This window comes from Apium graveolens, chromosome 2, assembly GCF_009905375.1.
Source record: "Apium graveolens cultivar Ventura chromosome 2, ASM990537v1, whole genome shotgun sequence".
Taxonomy (NCBI): Eukaryota; Viridiplantae; Streptophyta; class Magnoliopsida; order Apiales; family Apiaceae; genus Apium; species Apium graveolens.
In genome coordinates, this window is record NC_133648.1 from 143,073,526 (window position 1) to 143,083,623 (window position 10,098).

Below are 10,098 nucleotides of genomic sequence, written 5' to 3' on the forward strand. Positions count from 1 at the left end.
CCCCTGCATTTCATGAAATGAAATGCTACTAAAATTGACATGAAATGTAAATGGCATCCTGATAGGTTGTTATGCAAGTAAAGTGGTCCCTCCTTTACTTCCTTCATTCTCTTCCTGCCATGCCATGTCACTGCTACAGGGTTGATTTGGCTGTCCCTATTAGCTGAGTCAGCCCGTATACTTGCATTTCCCAGTAATGTATCAACGTTTCTCCCGCTGGACACAAAATTGTGAAAGAACTTAGAATTCGCGTCTCCTTCAGCAAGCCAGAAGGTTTTTGCACGCTCCTTCCAGTAGCTTTCCTCATGCACCAACAATTCGTGAAACTTGTCTTTCTCTAATGAATAATTTTTTATGCTTTTTTCATCCGTTTTTCTGCCAAAGCATTCACAATTATTTTTTGCTTTTGCAATTTATCCCTGAATTTATGAAAAAATTGCGACCCCATTTGGCCATGAAGGTCGACATATAGATCAATTTAGGCAGCAATTGAATATGAAGAAGACTATCCCAATACTCCTTAACATAACCAGGGCAAGTCGGTTTAAAATTATGATAACTACACACACATATATATACGAAGATTATTGGAAAATGTATGATATTTAAATAATTATTTTCATGCAAACAACAAGGAAGGACCCATGACCATGATAGTTAAAAGGGGTCGATAGACCCTACATTTACAAATCTTTAACATAGTTTATTGTAACACTCTTTTTATTTTATTTTATTTTGTAGGCCGTCAACTCTAGAGTGTATATAAAAATATCCAATAAAATGTTCTTTATTTGTAGGGGTTTGCATCTGTTTATTGGTTCATTATTCAATTTTTTTATCTAAATTATAATAATATTTTTATTAGTACTAGTTTAGAAACCGTGCGATGCATAGATTTTTTTATATTATATAATATTTTAAATATAAATTTAATTATAACTTTTAAGATGCAGTAGTTTATTTAAAAACTTTTATATGATATGATTTTATAATAATTATACATATACATATATATTTGTAAAATGATTTAACTATCCATATTAAATTGGTAGTACATCGACAATAGTTATAAAAAATTCAAATAAAATCCCCTTATTCATATTACACAATAAGGATATAATTTAATACTTTTATTTAAAGGTATTTAAATTTTTAAAAAAAATATTGTTAACTAAAAAAATAATAACAATCAGGATATTGTTATTTTTATGTGTATTTACAATTTTTTTTTAATTTAAACGATAAGCGTAATCCCAGTTCAATAGTATACGAATCACATTTAGTTTTATCTTAATTTTTTTTATCACGAGACCTATTATATTAATCAAATTCAACTTATTATATTTAGTTTAATTATTTTAGCCGAATCAAAATTAGTTATTATTTTTTAGCCAGAATTCCCTTACACCGGCAAAATTCAATTGATTATACTTAGTTTGATTTTAAATTATTTGAAACTCGACCAATAGTATAATTTTGTTTTAATCAAGATTAATAATGTATATTATTTTATCTTATTTCAATGTCATTACACCAACGAACAAATAATCTTTATTTAATTTTTGAAAAAAGTATCATGAATGACATAGATACAAAAGCAATCTCATGTATCATATAAACTCAATTACTAAATAAACACAAATACGTTACCGATTAACCTACCAAATTTTTAATGTTTCGGTGTGCAATGCATGAGTGTTTTATTTATTTAACAAATATTTATTAATTTGAAATAGTTGAAAAATCAAAATTAAAGTTCAAGCAAATAAAAAAAATTATTGAGTTTCGTTTAATTTTATTTTGGCTCTAGCTTGAGTTCTATAAATCAGATTTTGATGATTTTACAGCCCACGCGAAGCTCACGAAGTATTGTTTGATTCAGTGATGGTTAAAAAATTATATCCAAAAAATTATATCCAGAATTTGACAAAAAAACAATTACAAATTTTGCAATATTATTCTATTTAGTTTATGGCACCTACTTCTTTTTGGTTTAAATCATTGAAAGTGTATGATATTCTATTCAATTTAGAATACCTAATTATAATTGTTTATCGACTATTCCTTTGTTTTACATCCAAAGGCTATGATCAATTTATTTAAAGATTTAACGGTCCATATTAAATTGGTAGTACATGAACCATAACTACCAAATTTGGATAAGATCCCCCTTATGCATATTATATAATAAGGATTAAATTTTATTTGACAGGAGGAATACTCAAACTAAATTTTATCTAAATTATAATAATATTTTATTAATATTATGTTTGACGAGAGAGCTGATCAAACTAAATCTTATCTAAATTTTAATAAATTTTTCATTAGTATTGTGTTTGACGGGAGGCGCCTCAAACTAATTTTTATCTAAATTAAAATACTAGTTCGTATTAGAACTTATGTAATTAGTCTTTTTTAATTCTAACAGACGTATGCTTAAAAAATATCATAATTAGTACGATTATTATCAATTTAAGAAGAAATGATATAAATTGGTATCATGAAGAATTTTTTTTTTTGCTTTTTTATTATGTATATTATAACAGGTGTCCGCCTAACAAAGCGTGACAGAAAATGGAAATTATTATGAATAATTATTTTTTTATTCTCATTAACAACATTTTTTTTAAAAATTTAGTAAAGACATGGGGCAAATAAGTCATTTCATGAGAATAAAATATCTCACAATTTTTATCCTCATGTTCTGTTATTATATATATAATAGCATGATAGCCCGTGCGAGGCACGTGCCATTTTCTAGCAATTTTTTAGAATATAAAAAATGTATGATATTTTAAATTTCATGTTTCATGAGTTCTGTTAAAAAATAAAGATTATAGTTCCTGGTCATAGGATTACTAACTGGTAATTAATAATCCGCAAAGATCGGTACATACTATGCTTGCTTCATTATGAAGGATGTTTGTTCTCATAGACATTTGTGTGGTGACACTATAGCTAGTATGTAGGTGCTTATTATAGAATAAGTTCACTGAACATGACTCGCACAACTGAACAACTGATGGAGTTCACTCACGTGTCAACAGTTGTTCACATAGTGATAGTTGTACAAGTATCCTTAGACTTAAGGTCATCATAGTCATCTTGTGTACACTGAACTATGCTTTGGTTTAGTTCTTAGTCTCCAGGGACAATTATTAGGGCTCTTCTGGGTATAGGAATTTATACACGAAGATATTGTATGATCAATAAAGGATCTACCCCTTCTAGTGAAGGAAGTGAATGTTCAAGGCTGATCCACTTATGCTAGTTCAGGAATCTCTGGCCAGAGTAAATGAAATTAGAAAGGAGTTTCTAATTTGCATAGAACTACGCATAGTAAATGGTAAGCAAAGTGATTGAATTAGATAGGCTTGACACAAGATCCATGCCTTGTATTTAATCGGGATATTGTAGGGTAGAAGGAGTTTATTGTACGGTAACTATTCACTGAATAAGTTCTTGGTATTCTAAGCAGTGAATTCATATTATCCGGATAGTCGCGATATGCTGAGAAGTATCCCTCACGATGTAGAATAAATGTGATTAATTAATTAATCATATTTAATAAATTAGAGAATTTATATAAATAATGATAAAATAGTTTTATTATTATTTATTTCTACTACCGGCTTAATATTGAACCTACAGGGTCACACCATAAAAAGAGAATGATTTAATGGTGGAGGAATTAATTAATAATGGCTAATAATTATTTATTTGTGAAATAAATAATTAATTGGTAAATTTAATAATTGATTAAATGAGATTTAATTGATTATAAATTAATTAAGAAAAGTTCTTAATATTATTAATTAATGATTTAATTTTTGGAAATTAAATCAAGAGAGAGAATTATTTCTAAAGTGTTTAGAAAAAGGATTAATAATTAAAAGGTGTTTTAATTATTAATGAGAATAATAAATGGGATAATAATAATATTATTTGTGGGAAAATTTCAGCTGAAAATTTTGCCTATAAATACACTATTATAGACCCTATTTTATTCTAACCCACATCAAATCCGAAAACCCAAAAAGTTTGGAAAACCCAATTCTCTCCACCTCCTTCCTCCTCCTTAACATCGTTTTCTTGGTGGATACCGGTGGAGTACTTCACACTTGAGGAGCAACTGCTAAGGATCTCTGATCATTGTCTCCGAATTATTTTAAAAGGTTAGATTCGATCCCTCGAATTTTTATTCACGATTTATATGCTTTTATTTGGATTTTGTATGTGTAAAAGTGTTTTGCCATGCTCCGCTGCGTTAAAAATCCAACACTGGTAACTCTAAGCTCTCTTCTGGGATAGGGAGAAACACCTTTGATATAAGAGGGTCCCGCTACTTGACTCGCTTCTTGACAACTCGGGTTCTGATGAGTTTCATTCTCTACCTTGACTGAAAAACAACGGGAATAACAATAAAAGGGGGTGAGCCAAAATTGCTCAACAAGCCTGCAATAATATATATATATATATATATATATATATAAAGGGAAAAGAATAAATGAACCGGTAATTTTGCTGGTTGGAACAACCATTTGTATCTGTATAGAATAATAATTTGCCATTACTAGCGAGTGCCAAATGAACAATACTGGAAACAAGAACCAACATATGCACTATAACCTGCTGATCAGTCAGGATATAGTGCGGATCTATACCCAACTGCATAGACCCAACCAACATAAGGGATACCTAGGCAACTATGGCCTCATAATCAAAGGTCTAGTTAATACCCAACCCGTATCGTAACCATCCAGTCCATAGCTTAGCATCCGGAACAATTAGAATGCTTTAGATGTATCCCAACATCAGGATATATCAGAGTATATATAACAAGGGTAAAAGTATTGTAATACGAACAGAGGATTCAATAAATTGGGAAAAATCAAGAATCGAAATAAAATAGAATAAGAATCAATAATTGTGTATCAGTGTATATGAACAAGAATTATCAAGTTATAATTGATATGAAAAAGTGGGATATAATTCACTATTCTGAATTTAGAATAGGGAAAAAACTTGCCTGGTGCGTACCTAACCACGTATGACTCACCGCCTTCCGTCTTCTGCTTGATTCGCCTTGCTGATACAGAATCTATCGTGGAAAGATATTCGTTTAGATAACTTACTCCATACATGTATCTCGAATTGATACCACGTAACCCTAATAATCTACACATACGATTCTATCAGACTCGCATATATAAACATATATACTTATAAAATATATAAGGTTCACATAATCACGTAAAGCACATAGCACATAAGGCACATAATTGATTTTAGACTCTTAATTATTTTTAGAATCGATATTAGACTTATACTTACGCTAGCAAACACTATTTGGTTCGATTTATAATTTTTTAAGATTTATTAGGCTCCATTCGATCCCTAATAGGGTCTAAAAACAATTAACTTCCAAAATATGACTCGCTTTCAGAAGAAATTATGATTTATAATTATTTTTAATAAAATCGGGTCATTTTTCTGAGTCTAAAGGTCTTCGTTTCATTTAAATCGGACTAACGGTTTAATTAATACGCAATAAACAAGATTTAATTAATTATAAACTAATTATAAATAATTAATCATAATTAAATAAACCTTAATTATATTTTTTGCATTTTTAAAATAATTAATCCTTAATTATTAGGATTAATTACAATTTATTACCATTATTCACAAATTATTAAAAATTATACGATTAGATCGATTATTTACAAATAATTAATCGATACGATTAACTATTACAACTCTTCTCGTATAAATAAATAAACTCGAATACTAATTTCAAATTATCGAATCATTACTCGTAGAATTACGAGTTACTCGTATTATTCAACTAATTATCGAATTATAAATCATATTATTTGATTAATTAACATTTATTTATTAATTAATTAATTACTTACTTATTAAATAATAAATAAATAAATAAATAATTAAATAATTACATAATTAAATAAATAATCATTCTCGAATTTTTAAATTAATAAAATAATTTAGAAATTAATTATAGAAATTTTAAGAATTTAAAACTAATTTTTATTTAATTTTTTTAGAATTATAAAAATTGGTTTTTGATTTACTAAAATATAAATAAATAATTAATAATTCAAAAACAGAAACAGGGAAATTAAATTAGGTTCTTTTGGATCAAACCCGGGTCGTTTCCCGGGTTGAAACCGGGTCGATCAAGAACAACGCCAGGCTGCCCAGAAAACTCGACGCCGGTGGGTCGATTCCGGCGAAACAATCCGGTCAAATCACGGCGATTCTAGGACGATTCAAGTTGCAGACTCATTCCAATCCTTCTCCACAGTACAGTCGTCGAATCCCATGCAATCAACGACGTCCCCTTCATCTTTTCCGGCGAAAACGTAGCAGAAACCGGCGAAACTCCAGCGAGCTGCAACCGAATCCGATGACTCGATTTCCAGGCCAAAACGAACACCGTTTGATTCGTTTCTCGGTGGGTTTTCACTCCAAATTACTCCAGGAAGACAACCATGCCAAAATCATCACCTAATAACCCCGGGAGCAATTTCTCCGATCAAAACACAACGTTTTTCGGCCAAAGCTTGAAGTATCGATTTCGTATACGATAAATTGTAAATAATATCTTAAAATAACGCTCTTGTTATGGATAAAAAACTAAGGTTATTATTAGCTGTATTTAATAAAAAGGAACGTGAGCTTCAAGGCTCGATTTGGCTGCTCTCGTGTTTCGTAGCTTAACTCTGCCTTTACGAGGTGCCTACGTATCTCTGTGAATTAGAGAATCAAGCCAAAAAATGTAGTTCTGATGTGTGGGGTGAGGCCCTTTATATAGATGTTGGGAGTCCTTGAATTGGACTTGGTATAGGAGACTTGGTGGGCAAGTCTCATAATTAGAATGGACTTTGGAGTCCTAGATAGTAGGAAACTGATTCCTTATCCTTTTAGGTCCCCTTGAGGCTAATCTGTAAGGATTTATATCCTTATCGGGACTCTTCTCAATAGCTGATTTTCCCCTTATTAATTAATTACGAAATTAATTAATAATCAGGGTTTTTGGGCCTTCTTTATTTCATCAGGCCTGATCTGGTCCATTAGGCCTGATCATCATGTTAACCTTTCTGGTCTGAATGTCATACATCTTCTTATTGGGCCCAACAGCCCATACCTTGCAATATTTAATTATACAATCAGGATTTATTTATCCCTATCATTTGCCCCCCAACTTTTGGGAAACGTTGGTTAGGTTTCGCAAAAGTTAAGTCTGTTCATTCCCTTGCAGGGTTTCGTTTTTGCGTAAAGTGTGGAGCGACCTACACGTTTACAATGATTGTTCCTTTTATTCAGGAATTGTCTTAATTCCCAGGAACTTTTCCCTTAATTCCGGGATTTTTCTCTAACTTTCTGGATTTTTCCTTTAATTTCTAGGTTTTATCCTTATTTTCCTGGATTTTTTACTAATTTTCTGGGATTTATCCTTAATTTCTGGATTTTCCCTAATTTTCTGGGATTTTTCAGATTTCCAGCCCTTTTTCGACCAGGATCCTAGTCGAACTTTCGACCAGGATCCTAGTCGAAGTAAGGGGCAGCCTTGCAATCCTGGTCGAAGGAGTTCGACTAGGATCCACGACCTGGAATTCGACCAGGATCCTAGTCGATCTTTCGACCTGGATCTAGGTCGAATACAGCCCCTTTTTATTCCTGGACTTGAGTCTATCGACTAGGATTTCGACTAGAATTCTAGTCGATACTTCAACCTGGATCCTGCTCGAGAACTCTTTGATTCTGATGCTTCCTGGTCGAACGATTTCGACTAGGATCCACGACCTGGTTTTCGACCAGCATCCTTGTCGATCTTCGACCAGGGTTTTTTCTGTGTTTTTTAATCCCCATTTTTGAAAAATGCTTGATTCCTTTGACCTCGTTCCTGGTCGAGGTTTCGACCTCAATTCAGTCCTGCTATTCCAGTAATTTTTGGGTGTCTGCTCGAAAAATTTCGGGCAGGATTTATGACCTGAATTTCGACCTGGATTCTAGTCTTTTTTCCCGTTATTTTCGGGTATCTGCTCGAAAAATTTCGGGCAGAATTCACGACATGAATTTTGACCTGGATTCTGGTCTTTCTTCCCGTTATTTTCGGGTGTCTGCTCGAATGATTTCGGGCAGGATTCACGACCTGAATTTCGACCTGGATTCTGGTCTTCCACTAGCCTTCTTCATTTGGCTTTAATTTAGGGTATTGTATTTTCCAAATCCTAATTGGATTTGGGCCTGGCCTTCTTTATTGGGCCTTATTAAATTTTACTGAGCATCTTTTATTGGGCTTTTCCAAATCTTACTGGGCCTCTTTTATTGGGCTTTTCCAAATCTTACTGGGCCTCTTTTATTGGGCTTTTCCAAATCTTACTGGGCCTCTTTTAATGGGCTTTTCCAAATCTTACTGGGCCTCTTTTATTGGCCTTTTCCAAATCTTACTGGACTTAACATTGATCTGGGCTTAATATACCCTGTTTAGAATCCTCTAGAATTCCTAGGAATATTCTGGAATATTCCTTTTTCTGGGCTTTTTCCTATGGGCCTTTGTCCTTAATGGGCTTTCGTCCCTTCAACTTCCTTTTCCTATTATATAAAGGACTGAGGAGAGGCTACTACTCCTCACCTTCTCATTTCTAAGTTTTCTTCTTTCTCCTCCTGCTAAGATTCTCAGAGCAATAACAGCAAGTCGGAGCTCAAAGCCTTTTTTAGGAGCGCTTCTTCAGGTCAAATTCCTCCCTTTACTTTTCGTGTCTATTTTTCCATTGTGTGCCTTTTTAACATAGCATGTCTACGTGCCCCCCTTTTTTTTTTTCAGATGGCTGACAAAAAAATGACTCGCTTGGCCAAGTTGAACGTGGCTAGAAAGTCCAATGAATTTCCTATTCGATCGAGGTACACTTCTTTGATCGACATGATCAACACTCGAGGGGACGAGTACCCGTCTGATGCGCATCTGGACGCGCACGATCATATTAGCGCTTTACGGGATCCCAAGGAGCTGGAAAAGTTGAGCAGCTGCTTCAAAATTAAGGAACCTTTTAAGCTGGTTCTTGCGGGTCCGGCCGACAGGGCTTGCCAGTGGAAAAAGGACGCACTATGCGTCTATAGGGATACTCTAAGGGCAGGTATCAGACTCCCTTTTCATCCATTCATTCCCTTGTTACTGGCTGATGTGGGCATCAGCCCTTGCCAACTCCCCCCCAATTCTTGGAGGCTTATTCTGTGCTACCTGTCACAATGTGCCAAGCACAAGGTCCCTACTTCTGTTGCTGTTTTCAGGAAAATTTTTCAGTTCAAAAACAACCCTGATAAAAGTCCGGGTTGGGTTTCTCTAAACCAACGCCCCACTATTCCCCACATTGTGAATGGGAAGTCCATCCCTGACAACAACTTGGGGTGGAAAAAAGATTTTTTGTTCGTCGTTTGGGAGGGTGGAGATTGGGGCACCCTAATTCGGTCGTCTTTTGGGCTGGCCGTCGATGGGAGCCCAAATGATATAACTTTGTCTGAGGAGGAGGCTAGAGCTTTCAACCTCCTTACGCAAGATAATGGGACTTCCCATTCTTGGGACCTTATCCGGGAGACCGTCCTGGTAGAACGCGGCCTCTCGCCCGTCCCTAAGAAAAGTAAGTTCCCTTTCTTACCTCCTTTTTATTTCCGTCATTTTCTATTCCGCTGATTTTTCAACTTACTTCGCTTGTTGTAGTGGCTGAGAAGATTGAGGAGGCTACCAAGCCTAAAGACCTGGAGACAACCAGGATGAAGAGGGCTGGAAAGGTCTTTAAAGACCCACGCCTTGGTGACCGCTTCCCTGAGTTCCTTCTTCAAGCAATGGAACCGGGCGAGGAAGGCCCCAGCCAGGTTTTGCGCACCAAGCAGAGGCCAGGAGCCTATTTTCAACCTGCTTGGGGGATCCGGGGCAAGGATTCAATCGTTGGCAGCACGACGCTATCCAAGGAATGGTCCAAGCATTCCATCTCCCCGGTGGACTATCAAGACTTTGTCCTTCAACAGGACTTAGAGGGGAATGAGCTTTTCGGAGCCTAGGCTTTAGCGACG